General features: G+C 38.3%; 1 pseudogene; it reads left to right on the top strand.

The window, feature by feature from the left end:
- Positions 1–12,395, top strand: part of LOC149216652 (non-structural maintenance of chromosomes element 4 homolog A pseudogene) — a 28,037-nt pseudogene extending 15,642 nt beyond the window's left edge.
- Positions 12,396–14,494: the final 2,099 nt, after the last annotated feature.

Genomic DNA, 14,494 nt, shown 5'->3' with positions numbered 1-14,494 from the left:
TTTGAAATTATATGTCCTAACAACTTTCCTTCTTCTAACCCAAACAAAGACTTCTTGGGGTTCAAGGAGATTCCAAATTTCCTGCATTTAATAAAAACTTGTCTTAGATGATCCAAATGTTGACTGTCAGATTTTGAAAATACAGTAATATCATCTAGATATATCACAAGGAAATCATGAATTTCTTTTGCAAAGGCTATATCCATAGCCCTATAGAAAGTGGCTCCTGCATTCATTAGCCCAAAGGCATTTTCACATACATGAATGTGCCCCAAGGATTAGTAAAGGCAGTTTTGGGTTGGTCATCAGGATGAACCAAGATTTGATTATAACCAGAGAACCCATCCAATAATGAGATTCTGGTTGATCCAACTACTCTCTGTAAAATGTGGTCCATTTTTGGGAGAGGGTAATTATGTTTTAGTGATACTTTGTTGAGGTTTCTGAGATCCACACAGAGTTTGATCTCACCAGTTTTCTTTCTAGTTGGCACCAGGTTTGAGACCCTATCAGAAAATCTGATTGGTGCAATTATTTTGGCATCATACATTCTCTGAACTTCTATTTCAATTGAAGGTAATAAGACGGGATTAATCCTTCTGAGTTTTTGTCTAAAAGGCTTTTGATTTTCTTTAATAAGAATTGTGTGTTGGATGATGTTGGTGTCATAGGATTTGAGGTCCTCATAACTCCAAGAAAAGACATCTTGAAACTCTTTCAATAACTCAATGTATTGTTGGGTTGTGTTATATTCTTTCCATGACTAGCCCACGTAGTTAACTGGGGGGTTAGAGGGGGGGTGTAGCCCACCTTCGTTGTGTCGATTGTGTAGCGGGGGGGGGGGGTCATAGGGGGTTTGAGGTGTACTCGTAACCCCACTTAGGGGGGTCATAGAGGGTTTGTGGGACAAGTTAGGGACTTTGTACCAATCTAAGTCTCTGGTGAATAAACTATTCCTGCGGAAAAAGCTGTATAACTTGAGGATGAAAGATGGAGACTCGGTGACAGAGCATCTGAACACATTTAGTACTCTAGTAAGTCAGTTAGCATATGTTTATATTAAAATTTCAGATGAAGATAAGTGCATCAGTTTGTTGTGTTCTCTACTAGATTCGTGGGATAGTCTGGTTATTGCAATAGGTAGCAATGCAATTGCCTTGTAGTTTGATGAAATAGTCTCATCCTTGCTGAAGAAGGAGATGAGACGGAAAAATATGGAGAGCTAGAATGGTGATGCCTTGTATGTACGAGGACAGTCCCAAAACATAAACAAAAATAAGTCATCGAGTGGGAGATCTAAATCTAGAGGGAGATCTAAATCTCTAGGAAAACCTATAAAGGTGGTGTGCTGGAAATGTAGAAAGGAAGGGCACTACAAAAGGGATTGTAAATCTAAAGCTCCTGATAAAGGAAAGGGATCTGATGATGCTCCTTCCGCAGAGGCAAAAACCACCTCAGATGAAGGTGAGGATGTGTACTTGGCCTCTTCAAGTACACATGTAGATCATGAGGCATGGTTGATTGACTCAGGTGCATCCTTTCACTTCACTCCCCATAGAGAGTGGTTCTGCAAGTATGAGAAATACGATGGTGGTGATGTCTTCTTAGGGGATGATAGGAAGGCTAGAATCATTGGTCGCGGAAAAGTAAAGTTGAAGTTGCAAGGTGGAAGGGTTAGAACACTTTCGGGTGTTCTGCATATTCCTGCATTGGCTAGAAATCTGATTTCTGTAAGTAAGCTAGATGATGCAGGTGTAAAAACAGTGTTCGAGAAGGATACCTGCAAAATGGTTCGGGGAGCACTAGTATTGATGCGGGGAGTTTGAATTGGAACTCTGTACAAGCTGCAAGGTAGCACTGTTATTGATGGGTGCAACAGTTCTGTGGTTCATGAAAGTGGAGCAGAAAATCTAGTGGTCTCTAGAGAGAAGACCATGTTGTGGCATGAAAGGCTTGGACATATTGGAGAGAAGGGCCTTCGAATACTTCATGGTAAAGGTATGGTAGAAGGTATGAGTAATAGCTCTCTGGATTTTGATTTCTGTGAAAATTGTGTATATGGGAAGCAGAATTGGGTGAGTTTCCCCTCTGGTAGTAAGAGGGCGAAACAGACATTAGAACTTGTTCACAATGATGTGTTTGGACCTGTGAAGGTTCCATCACTGGGTAAGTCTGTGTACTATGTATCATTTATAGATGACTTCTCAAGGAATACATGGATATGTTTCCTTAAGAAGAAATCTGAAGCCTTTGATAGGTTTAAATAATTTAAGGCTCTCGTGGAAAATCAGACAGAGAAAAAGATAAAGGTGTTGAGGACAGATAATGGTGGAGAGTTTTGCAGCAAGGAATTTGAAGAATTTTGTAAGAAGTGTGGTATAGCACGATAGAAGACTATTCCATATACACCTCAGAAAAATGGAGTTGCAAAAAGAATGAATAAGACATTGATGGAAAGGGAAAGAAGCATGCTCATTGGTGCCGGGTTAGGACAAGAATTCTGGGCAGAGGCAGTGGATACTGCATGTTACCTGGTCAACAGGTCACCTTCATCAATGTTGGAGGATAAGACTCCACAAGAGGTACGGATTGGTAAGAAACCCTCTCTTTCACATCTGAGGGTATTTGGATGTGATGCATATGTACATGTTCCAAAGGAGAAACGAACCAAGTTGGATAGTAAATCTGAAAGGTGCATCTTTATTGAGTATAAGGATGGTTTAAAGGGATATAAGCTTTGGAACCCAATCACATGGAAGGTTGTGTACAGCTGAGATGTGGTGTTCAGAGAGGTAAAAGATGTTATTAAACATGAATTCCAACCAAAGGAACTTGAGAAGATAGAGTTTGAGCTTAAGGAGGAAGAATTAGACTCTACAGTAGAGGAGGAATCAGAAGATGAAGAGCCACAAACTCCGGGTGTGAGAAGATCAGTTCGAGAAAGAAGGCAGCTAGAAAGGTATAGTCCATCTGCTTTTTGTTCAAATTTTTCTTTATCTATTACTGATGATGATCCTAGAACTATGAAGGAAGCAGTAGATTTAGAGGATGGAAAACTCTAGAAAGAGGCCATGGTTGATGAAATGGAATCTTTGCACAAAAATGAGGCTTGGGATCTAGTGGAGTTGCCGGCTGGAAGGAAACCCATTGGCAGCAAATGGGTGTTCAAGAAGAAGACAAATGCAGAAGGAAAGGTGGAGAAATACAAAGCTCGGTTGGTAGCAAAAGGTTATTCCCATGTGCCGAGAATTGATTTTGGTGATATTTTTTCTCATGTTGCCAAGGTAACTTCTATTAGATTACTTTTATCTGTTGTTGCTGCTTTTGATTTTGAGGTAGAATAGATGGATGTGAAGACAAAATTTCTTCACGGGGATCTGGAAGAGGAAATATACATGAAGCAACCTGAAGGCTTTGCGGTGAAGGGTAAGAAAGAACTGGTATGCAAGTTAAAGAAGTCTCTATATGGGTTAAAACAGTCACCAAGGATGTGGTATCAGAAATTTGATACATTTATACGGGGACTTGGCTTCACCAGAAGCAAAGCAGATCACTATGCGTATTTTAAATTAATTGGTGATCGTGTTATTTATCTAGTATTGTATGTGTATGATATGTTGCTGGTTGGAAATGACAAAGAAATTATCCAAGATTTGAAGATCCAATTGTCCTCCAAATTTGACATGAAAGATCTTGGTGCTGCAAACTATATTTTGGGCATGGAAATTAAAAGAGATCGGGGAAAGAGGAAGCTCTGGTTAAACCAGAGGAAGTATGTCGAGACAATACTGCAGAGGTTTAATATGCAGGATAGAAAACTGATGAAGGTTCCTATCCCTGTAGGTGTGAGGTTATCTGCTGAATAGTGTCCCAAGACACAAGAAGAGGAAGAGGACATGTCCTGTGTTCCATATGCAAGTGCAGTCAGTAGACATTGCACATGCAGTGGGAGTACTGAGCAGGTTTATGTCAAAACTAGGGAAGGAGCACTGGACAACAGTGAAGCGGGTTTTTAGGTATTTGCGTGGCACTAATGATTATGGTTTGTGCTACCAAGGAAGATCAGGATTGGATAGAATGTTGGATATTCATGGCTTTGCTGATGCAGATTGGGCTGGAGATCTGGATTAGAGAAGATCTACAAGTGGGTATGTGTTTAACCTATTTGGAGGTGCAGTTAGTTGGATGAGTAAGAAACAATTTGCAGTGGCACTATCAACTACAGAGGCAGAATACATGGCAGCCACTCATGCAAGAAAGGAAGTAGTTTGGTTGCAGAGATTGTGTTCAAGTATGGGGTTAGTACAGGAAGCTATAAGGATAGATTGTGACAGCCAAAGTGAAATTTTCTTGGCAAAGAACCCTGCATATCATTTAAAGATAAAGTACATTGATGTTCAGTATCACTTTGTGAGGGATATGTTAGAAGACAAAAAGGTGTTGCTGGTAAAGGTGGACACTTTGAAGAATACTGTAGATGCATTGACAAAATCTGTGAGCTCTGAGAAGTTCTCTTGGTGTAGAGAGACAATGGGCATTTGAGGGCTGGAAAAATGACTAAGCTCTCTTGTGGCCCCTTGTGGAAAGAAAACAACAAGTGGGAGAATGTTGGGTTGTGTTATATTCTTTCCAGGACTAGCCCACGTAGTTAACCAGGGGGTTAGAGGGGGTTGGAGCCCCCCTTCATTGTGGCAATTGTGTAGCGGGGGGGGAGGGGGTCACAGGGGGTTTGAGGTGTACCCATAACCCCACTTTATGGGGTCTGGGGTAGCGCCCCGGAAAATTTTGGTTTTGGATCCTATGTTAGGTTGGGCGGACCCACCTATGGTTTTGTGCATGATTTTCGCACATGTTTTTTGGACGCGATGGTTTTCGGTCCATGGTATTGGACGCGATGGTTTTTTGTCCATGGTATTGGATGCTTCGGCATGTATAAATATGTATTATAACATTGAAAGGAACATAATGAAAAATCAAGTTGGTAGTCCCGGTTTTGGGATCCAGGGGAAATATCTGTGTATATGTGTTTTATGTGTTATGCTCTCGCATTGTTTATTTTCCATGTTTTAGAATTTGTATGTAGGTAATTTCTGTACAGGGTTAAAACCTACATGTATTTCACTTTTTCAGTTGGAGGTAATGATTTTGAAAGTTTGAACAATTTAGGATTTTCATCAATGCCTATTTTACATTCCTCTATATCGGACTTCAAAGGTTCCATTTTAGGTTTCCTAGGAACATCATTTGAATTAAATAAATCTTCCAGAGGGGTTAATCCCTTAGGTAAGAAATTATCTTTGAGATTAATTACTTCGGTTTCTTCACTGATTATTTCATCAATCTCAACTTGCTCTAAGTTATCTACATCTAACTTAGTGAATTTAGTAGGGTTAAATCTATCTATTTCTTCACCTTCTATCTCATTTATTTTGATTTCACTCTTAGTGTCAAGATCTATTGATGTGTCAGTATCTATATTGTTATTTACAAACTCTTCTTCTGAAATTAAAAAGTTATTTATCTGTTTGTCATTGGAAAATATTTGCCAATTCTTCAAATTATCTGGAATTGCAGGTCTGTGCCTAACTTCAGCAGTGTATTGATGGTTAGGTTGGAAGGGTAATTTGCAGGTACTGGAAAACATTGCTAAACTATGAGCTTGCATATTATGTTTTCTAGGGATTACTGCAAGCTTTGTTTCTAGGAAAGTATTAAGTATTTCTACAATAGATCCTCTGTAACAGCTTAATCTAGGGTCCTTTGTCATATATACAACATCTATTTGTTTTATAATCAGTTCAGAGTCTCCCATGACAGAGACTCTTTTTTCTCCTAGATTCTTAACTAACTTAAGACCTAAAATCAATTCTTCATATTCGACCATATTATTGGTACATTTAAAATTCAATCTATATGCATGGCCTTCTGAGTGATTATTCTCCAAATTATATATCCACACTCCTGCTCCTACTCCAAACTTATTGATTGACCCATCAAATTCAAGATGCCATAATATCTCATGCTCATAATTTTCACTATTAGGTGCAACAAACTTTTCATCATTTATAGCAATTTGACCATCTTATTCATTGAAAAGTTTTGAAGTTTGGCTAGTTTCATTTTGTTTAGAAATTGCAATTTATTTTGGTTGTGTATTAATACTATCTAAAATTTCTTCTGGTGTTTGATCAACGTTATACAGGTTAAAATAATTGATATCTGAGTGTATGGAGTAGATGGGAAAGTTTTGAGGCCAATCCTGGCTACTGACCATATATTTCATTAAGGTTTCTCAGTATAGTTTCTTAGGTTGTCCAAACACAGAGATTGTTACATATGACATATCTAGTTGTAAGGATCCTTGAAGTTTGGCTCCCCATGATCTGGATAAAAACATGCCATACTTTGGTGGGATGTTAGCAACTACAATATCCATAAGGATGATTTTCGCAGGATATTGAACTAAAGTAACACACGGATCTTTAATCAATCCTAGACATTTTACTTGACTGGAGTCAAATGAGAATAAGTCTTTGTAAGGCATTTTAATGTCTAGGTTTAATTTCTCCATTACTGATTTGGGCATTAAGTTGTGGGAGGCCTGGGAGGCCCCATAATCCAACATTGCATTGTGTAGAATTTTATCATGGATACTAAGACTGATGTAAAAAGGTGGAACTCCTCCTTCCAATGGTTTACAATTAACATCTCGACCAAAATGAGTTCTGGTTGGTCATAAAACAGGTTGACTGAATCGTCATTTTCAGCAACGTTTAAGGTCTGGTTTATTTGTGATTTGTAAGTTTCATTCTTGATTAGTTCTGTTAAGGGAACTGAAACCTTTAGCTTTGCTATCTCTGCTCCCAGATTAAATGGCAAAGAGGCTTTTTCTGTTTGAAGGTTTTCAACTTTTGCAGTAGGGACTTGAGTGGACTTGTCTTCTTTTCCTTTAATGGGGATCTCCTTAGACGGATTTTCAAATCTAATGTTTTGAGCTTGGTCCAATGGTTCCTTGGGTGGAATTGAAGTGGATGGTTGATCAGTAGAATATTGATCTGAGCTTATATCTACAATGGTCGGACCAAAAGGATTTGGGTTCTGCCTAGGGAGAATTTGGAGGATCTTTGAAACAGGGGCTTCTTTTATTTTCTTGGGTTGATTTTTTACCATTCTCTTGGTTTGGTCAGGGACATCAACATTGTTTTTTCTTCTTAGGTTATACTATTTATGTACATCAAAGATGGAAAAATCATACCCTTGTTTATAATCAAATGACTCTCCAGAGTGGATTTGTAATTGCTGCAACATATCTAATTCTTGCTCATCTTGAGTTAGAAAAACAGTTTCCTCATCATTTAATCCCATTAGGTTAATCTGTGTATCTTGTTCTAGATCTTTTGGCTGGGATGTTTCTGCATAATTTTCTTGAAAGGGAGGCCTAATGTTCTGATCTGGTCCATTTTTCCCAATGTTTTGGTTTTTTCTAAAATTTGGGTTTCTAACTGGAGGTACTTGTTGGTTGTCCCATTGAGGTTTCCTCTCCATATTATCTATTCTATCCATTAGTTTTTCCACTTTTGGCTAAACTATCTATTTTAATGTCAGAGGGTGAAGCTTCATCCTTTGCAGTTCCTCTTCTTTCATTTGTAACTCTAGCCCTCTTAGCTAACAAATTAGCTTCAACACTAACAACTACACTTTTCATTTCTTCTAATGTTGGGGGGTTTCTTTCCCTAAGTTGGTATGCCATATCTGTGTCAAAGCCATCAGGGAACTTTATTAATGCTAAGTCAGGTGGGGGTCTAAGATTAACTGGAATGGTGTTATATATACTATTGAATCTAGTGCAGTAATCTTGAACAGTCTCATTAGGTCCCCTTCTAATATTCTCATATTCTAAAAGGATTTGTAGGGGATTCTTTTTCTTTTCCCATATGTTCAAAAAATGATGGTGAAATGCTTCTAAACTATCAATACTATTAACAAGCAATGCTCTAAACCATTTCCTAACATCACCAGCCAAAGATTGTGCAAATAGTCTCATTTGAACATTATCTATGTCAATCTCATGCAACTCAAAGTAATCTGTTATCTTGTTGACATGTTGTTGTGTAGTGTAATGTCCTATGCCATCAAATTGAACAATTTTACTTTGGTAGTCTGCTGGCATTGCACTAAGCTGGGTAGGTAGAACAAGAGGAGCATATCTATCTTCCATGGCTGTAAGCTAGGAGGGGCTAAGATGTGGGGTTGAGGTACTTGGATATGATGCAGTAGTGGATGAAGAATCAAGACTATTAGGTGGTGAAGAATGGGCTTCAGAAGGTATTATTGATGAAGTTGAAGGGAATAATGGTAATCTCAAAGTAATGGACACTTGTTTGGAAAGCTCAGGGGTTGTGGTAGTATATATACAATGTCAAATCCAAGAATATATACAATGTATGTGGGATCATGTACTCATCTGGAAAATGCAAAGGTTAACTCAAACTTGAATTCGGTGCCAAGTGTTTCTTCACTATTGTATTTGCCAGCCTAGAGGATCAAACATGGGTATTCAAGAATGGCTTATGTGAGAAATGGAAGATTTGTTGATCACTATATTAAGGAATGGAAAATGTGAGCAGCTAAAGCCTATGAGCAACTACCTATGAACCATAGTATTTGAGAATGTTAATGATGAATGCATGGCTTTATGTTTCATATTTTCTTGTTTTTTCTCTCTCCTCGTTTCTTGAATGTGAAACAAATGCTTGGTTGTATGTTTCATATTTTTCTTGTTTTTCTCTCTCGTTTCTTGAATGTGAAATCTCCAAACTCCGTTTCTCATCTTGTTGTCGTTTCTTGTTCTGTTTCCACTTTTTGGTTTCTAGTAACATAGATTTCAAGCCCTTCCTTCTAGCTTTGGTTGAATTTCTGCATTGCTCTCAACTCCAAAAGAAGGTGATAGAAGGGATGGGTAGAAAGCTTGGTACCCGAGATAGAGTTAAAGAGGAAGAAACATTGAGTCAGACAATGCAAGATTCCTCTCGTGGGGTTAAAGGATCACAACAAGGCCATAGTAAGCCCCCAAGAGAGAACGAAGATGCTACCGCATGCAGTGGTAACAATCAAAGTATGGTGTAGCACCGTATATTAAGGTCCACCAATGACATCATCTTAGCAAAAATCTAAGCATGAAAATAGATTGAAACAAAAACAAAAGGGAAACCCTCACTAACTTGTCAGGCCCTTGCTCAATAATTGGGCAACATTTGGGTATGAAAAATCAGGGATCCCTTCTTCAAAGTCCCTGTTTTCTTTTATAGATCTCTTCATATTGATGGATGGCTTCAACCCTCCTTGAATGGCTATTGGATGAGTGTTGGGCAGTTGCATTCGTTAAACTTCCTAGCAACTGTTTGAAATTTTTTTAATTTAAAACTTTTATACAGAACTTTGACTTTCACATTTTGTAATTTGGTGCATATGTTTTCCGCTCATGCCACATTTGTTTAAATAAACTACATATTTATTTTCTTTTGATTACGTTTCTCAATATTGCCATGGATTTATCCTGGACAAGTAATGAAAATAAGATATGTTCTAGGGAATTGAACATATGTTTTTTCATCACTTGTATCGATATACTTTGACAGCACAGGCATGGAAACTCGAACCCATCGCTTCATCACACTATGACCGATAGAGACTTTCCTAGCTGTTGAGCACAACACATAGCCCATATCATTTGAAGATATACTGGTGTTATTCTTTCACCTTGTGATGGATATATTTTTTTTTTATTGCAACAGCAAACAACCGCTACATTACGATACATCAACTATACTCAAAGGCAAAAACTATTTTTCCTGTACAACCACGTTGAGGGTAATAAGTATCATCATAGCAACAAATTCCCTTTTTCTAATTCATTGTGTTTCTCATTCTAGTGGCTGCCATTATTTTGCAAGTTTCTCCTGTCACTTTTTCCCTCCATGAAAGTTGATAAGAAAATGCTAAGACAATGCTAAATGTGAAATTTTAGCAGACATTCTGAAAACCTTTTTGATCCATTTTCTAACATGGTCCACAATATGCTTTGATAATACTACGATGTATCTCTTCCAAAACTTGATTGTCTTTCATAGCTGGGCAACTAATTTGATAAATGATCTCTTTAATCTGTCTTGGACTCAAATGTTATTGGATGTTCTTGAAGATGGGCCAAGTTTTCACCCAAAACGTCCAAACATATCAATAACAACACATAGTGTAACAGAAATATTCATCCTCATCCAATTATCAAATGCAGAAATATTCCTCTAAAACCCTGGATTTCCCATACACTGGGGCTATTACTTATATAACCTTTGGCTTTAGTTTCTCTTGCATGTTTGGCAATTCAATTGGTATATATAAAGTTCCTTATTGTCTTCACTCCAACTTCTTGGATGCCATCTCAAAGAAAGGCTCAAAGGATATTCCAAATATTATCTTTAGAGGTGGCCATTTCGACCCGAAAGGCCGAGTATCCATGCCATCAGTCACACTCTTATATGCATGTGTACATTACCAAGCAATTTATCATCAATAAACATTGTTGCAAGATAATAATTGTTCAAATAAATTTCTGAGACATTCTAGATATCTAAAGAGATTTCCTTATAAAGCTCAAGTTCAGAAAAGCATTTAACATATGGATCATGAAACAATGGATCCTCACACTAATATATTCACCATGGGACTGAGACAAAGATATACAAATTGTAAACTCCCTCATGTTTATGAGAAAGTGGTGTTGGAAACTCTCCACGTTAGAATTGACATTCTTACCATATTCAAATGGTGTCCTTCCTCAATGTAAACAATTCTTCAATAATATGGTTACTCTCCCACATGTGTCACTTTTCCCAATCCTCATGCTTAATTGGCACACTGCACCTACACATTTCATTCAACAATGAGTATGTCTTGGGACTTTATATCCATTGTAGTGGGCCTTCATCCCTCTTATATTACAAAGCAGACTTCTCAAGGTAGGGGAAATCACAACTCCCTGCCCTCCCTCATTTCAATGCAACACGAAAATATTTTCTTCTCTCTTTCCATTTCACAGCAATCATTCAATCAGAAATATCAATTTCAATCCCTTCCTTCCATCTTTGGTTGAATATTTCCATTTCTATCAACTCCAAAAGCAGGTGATAGAAAGAATGGGTAGAAGGCTTGGCACCCAAGCTAGAGTTAAAGAGGAAGAAACATTGAGTCATACACTGGAAGATTCCTCTCGTGGGGTAAGAGGATCACAACAAGGCCATAGTAAGCCCCCGAGAGAGAAAGAATATGCTACTACATGCAGTGGTAACAATCAGAGTATGGTGCAACACCGTATATTAAGGTACCATTATCATCCCCTCAAGACTTCAATTGCTAAGGAGAGAGAAAATATTTTAAAAGAAAAATCTGGAAAATTTGAGGCTATAATTAGCAAAGTGGAAAGCTTGCACAATTTTGTTTAGAGACCTTGTGAGCAAGTTACAGATGCTGATACACTCTTTGATCTCACATCCACACTCCTCGCTACTATTAACAGATCACAAAACAATGATGGTGATACTCCAGTTGATTTTATTAGTAGTGATATTCTAAGAAACTATAGTGACCAGGCATATGGAAGCAGGTCTTTGGAGGGAAATGACGATCAAACCCAAATATCATGGAGAAATATTGGGCTTTTAGCTACTTCTGTTTTCTAGCATGTGGCAGGAATTTGCACTATGCTTGGACCAATGGATAATGAACCCAAGCAAAGGAAAGCTATAGTACAGAGAAAACAGACTAAGCTGATAGAAAGCACTCAACCTGAAGCAGTGAAAGAGTCCTCGGAAGATGAAAAATTAGAAACAGACAAGAATATGGCAAGCATATTTAACATTTTTTGAAAACAGAAGTAAGCCAGATTAGAGAATTTGGTTCTAAATAGAATATCATTTTCCCAGATAGTAGAAAACATCTTTGCGTTATCATTTCTAGTAAAGGATGGTAGAGTTGAAATAAATGTCGATGAAAATGGAAAACATTTTGTTGTCCCCAAAAATGCTCCCAAAGCTACAGAAATGGCATCTGGAGAAGCTTCTTACAGCCAATTTGTTTTTCGGTTTGATTTTAAAGACTGGAAGTTGATGATGGAAGCTATTGAAAGTGGTGAGGAGTTGATGCCTCACAGAACCAATCCACTTATGATTCCTTGTTTTGAGAAGGCTGCAGAGACTCCTATCAGAGAGATTTCAAGAAACAGGGGCAGAGTGGTACCTGCAACTCTTGAGGTGCAGGAGGATGAATGTGGAAGTGATGATGGTGGTGGAGGTCTTCAAAGACCAGCACCGAAGAAGCGAAATAAGTGTCTCCTATGAATTTTGCTACTTTTTTGGGTGCTTTTTGTTGGAAACTATCTCTGTTTCTATCAGTGCATTGTAATTCATACAGGAAACTAATCTTTAATTTAAGCAATCTGGTATATAAACAATGCTATCTTATTCTCATAATTAGTTATAATTAATTTTACTGGCAGTGTAAAGCCCGGTCATGTACTACACCCCTTTAGGCATGGTTCCAAGGCCTGGGCAGAAGACTGGCATCACGTAAAAGGAAATTGTTAATGTAAGATGTCAAGTTTGATCTGTTAAACCATGATTAGTCTCCTTGTGACAGTATGTTGTAAGTTTATGTTTGAAAAGTATTTTGAGATACCACACAAGAACAAAGTTTCCAATTTTGTAGTTGGTTTAATTTGAGAATACATAGAGATGAGAGTAGGGTAAGGCTAGGCGAAAATAGATGTAAATACAAAGGTTCAAAAAACTAGATAGCAAGCCTTACCATACCCAAACCCTTTTATTGGAACTATAGGGATAAAGAGATCCACCCAAATCTGTGTGGAGAATAAGTAGGGATATGCATGCTTTGGATTGACTAATTGCTTGAGCCTAGCTCAAGTAGACGCAACTAGTAGATGGCAAGAGATTGGAAATATATATCTATTAAGTATGTGTATATGAAATTCATTATGTCCCCTTTTGATTTTCAAGGTGGGAGGAATGCAATGGAGAAATGGAGATTGTATTTTTCCTCTATATCCCACCTATCAGGACACTAGGATAAGTCCCAATAATAAGAGTTGGGTTCACTCATAAGTATATGATTGTAAAAGGCCATCATGAACTTTATTAAGCTAAGTCATCCTTTAGTTGAGTTTCATCCTTTAGTTGAAGCTTCAAGCAAGATACTCGGCCTCTTTTCAACCCTTCAGTCTTCCTGGAATAGCTACAGAACAACCCTATTTAACCCACGTTGAATGCCTCTTCTTGCTATGATCTTAAACTTCAAACTTCGGCCCTTCTCCCTACAAGATCACCCAAGAACAACACTCTAAACAACCTCTCTTTCACACGTTGTACCTACAAACACATATTTCATCAAAATTGGAATTAAATAGTGGATCCAGAATTTCAAAATAACCAAAGAGCTCAATTCTAGTGATGTCCTTGTAATAAAAATTTTCCAATTTTAATGAAATATGTGTTTACAGCAAAACATGAAACTTCCACGTTGCTTCTAGGGCTTCTTTCTTGTTGTCTTATGGATCCTTCTTGCAGTGACTAGGGCCTCCCTTTGACTATGTCGAGGGCCTCTCTAAGTGTTGCTTTAGACCTTCCTTGACTGCGACTATATGATTCTTCTTGATGGTTGATAAGGGCCTCCATCTTGCTATAGATTAAGGCCTCCTTTGCTGTGGATAAGAGCCTTCCTTTTGCTGCGTATCTGGCCTCTCTTGACTACGTCTTTATGCCTCTCTTGACTGCATCTTAGGCCTCTCTCTAGACTACATCTTAGGCCTCCCTCCTTTTTACTGTGGTTAGGGTTGCCTTTTACTGTAGCTAGGGCTTCCTTTTCGACTGTGGCTAGAGCTCCTTCAAGATTGTGTCTAGGTCTCCCCTCATGACTGCAGCTAGGGCTCCTTTGTGACCGCAACTAGGGCTCGCACTATTGCAGCTTGCTAGCCTCGCGCTGCCTGAGGACTCCTGCACTGTAGCACTCTCTGCTGCTTCATCTGCATCCGTCTCTACCCACATCCGCCAGTCCTACTACTCTCTCTTCGGGGCTCCCGTAGCAAGGTATAATCCAAGAGGTTGGGTACCTCAAGTATCTGCCCCTCATCGCTTGTAGTCCTCCTGACTACAGCTCGATGTCTCCCCACCTCTTCTCTAGATGTACATGAGCACTCCCTGTAGTCCCTAGCATGACCTCAGACACTACGCCATGAACACTAGTGCATTAACTATGCTAAAAGGTCACTTTCTTGTTAATTTGACCATGAATATCTCTTCTACAAAGCAATATTTCTTAGCTTTGTTTATGTTAGTGGTTTGATAAGAACATTTCTATAGTCTCTTCACTGAATTTCTTAAAGTTTTTACATTTATGATTTTTGACAAAAAAGGGCTAACATTTT

Source organism: Pinus tabuliformis, chromosome 1_1, assembly GCF_031772625.1.
Source record: "Pinus tabuliformis cultivar Carrire ecotype Pingquan chromosome 1_1, CPIR1, whole genome shotgun sequence".
NCBI lineage: Eukaryota > Viridiplantae > Streptophyta > Pinopsida > Pinales > Pinaceae > Pinus > Pinus tabuliformis.
This window is presented reverse-complemented; position numbering and strand designations above follow the sequence as displayed.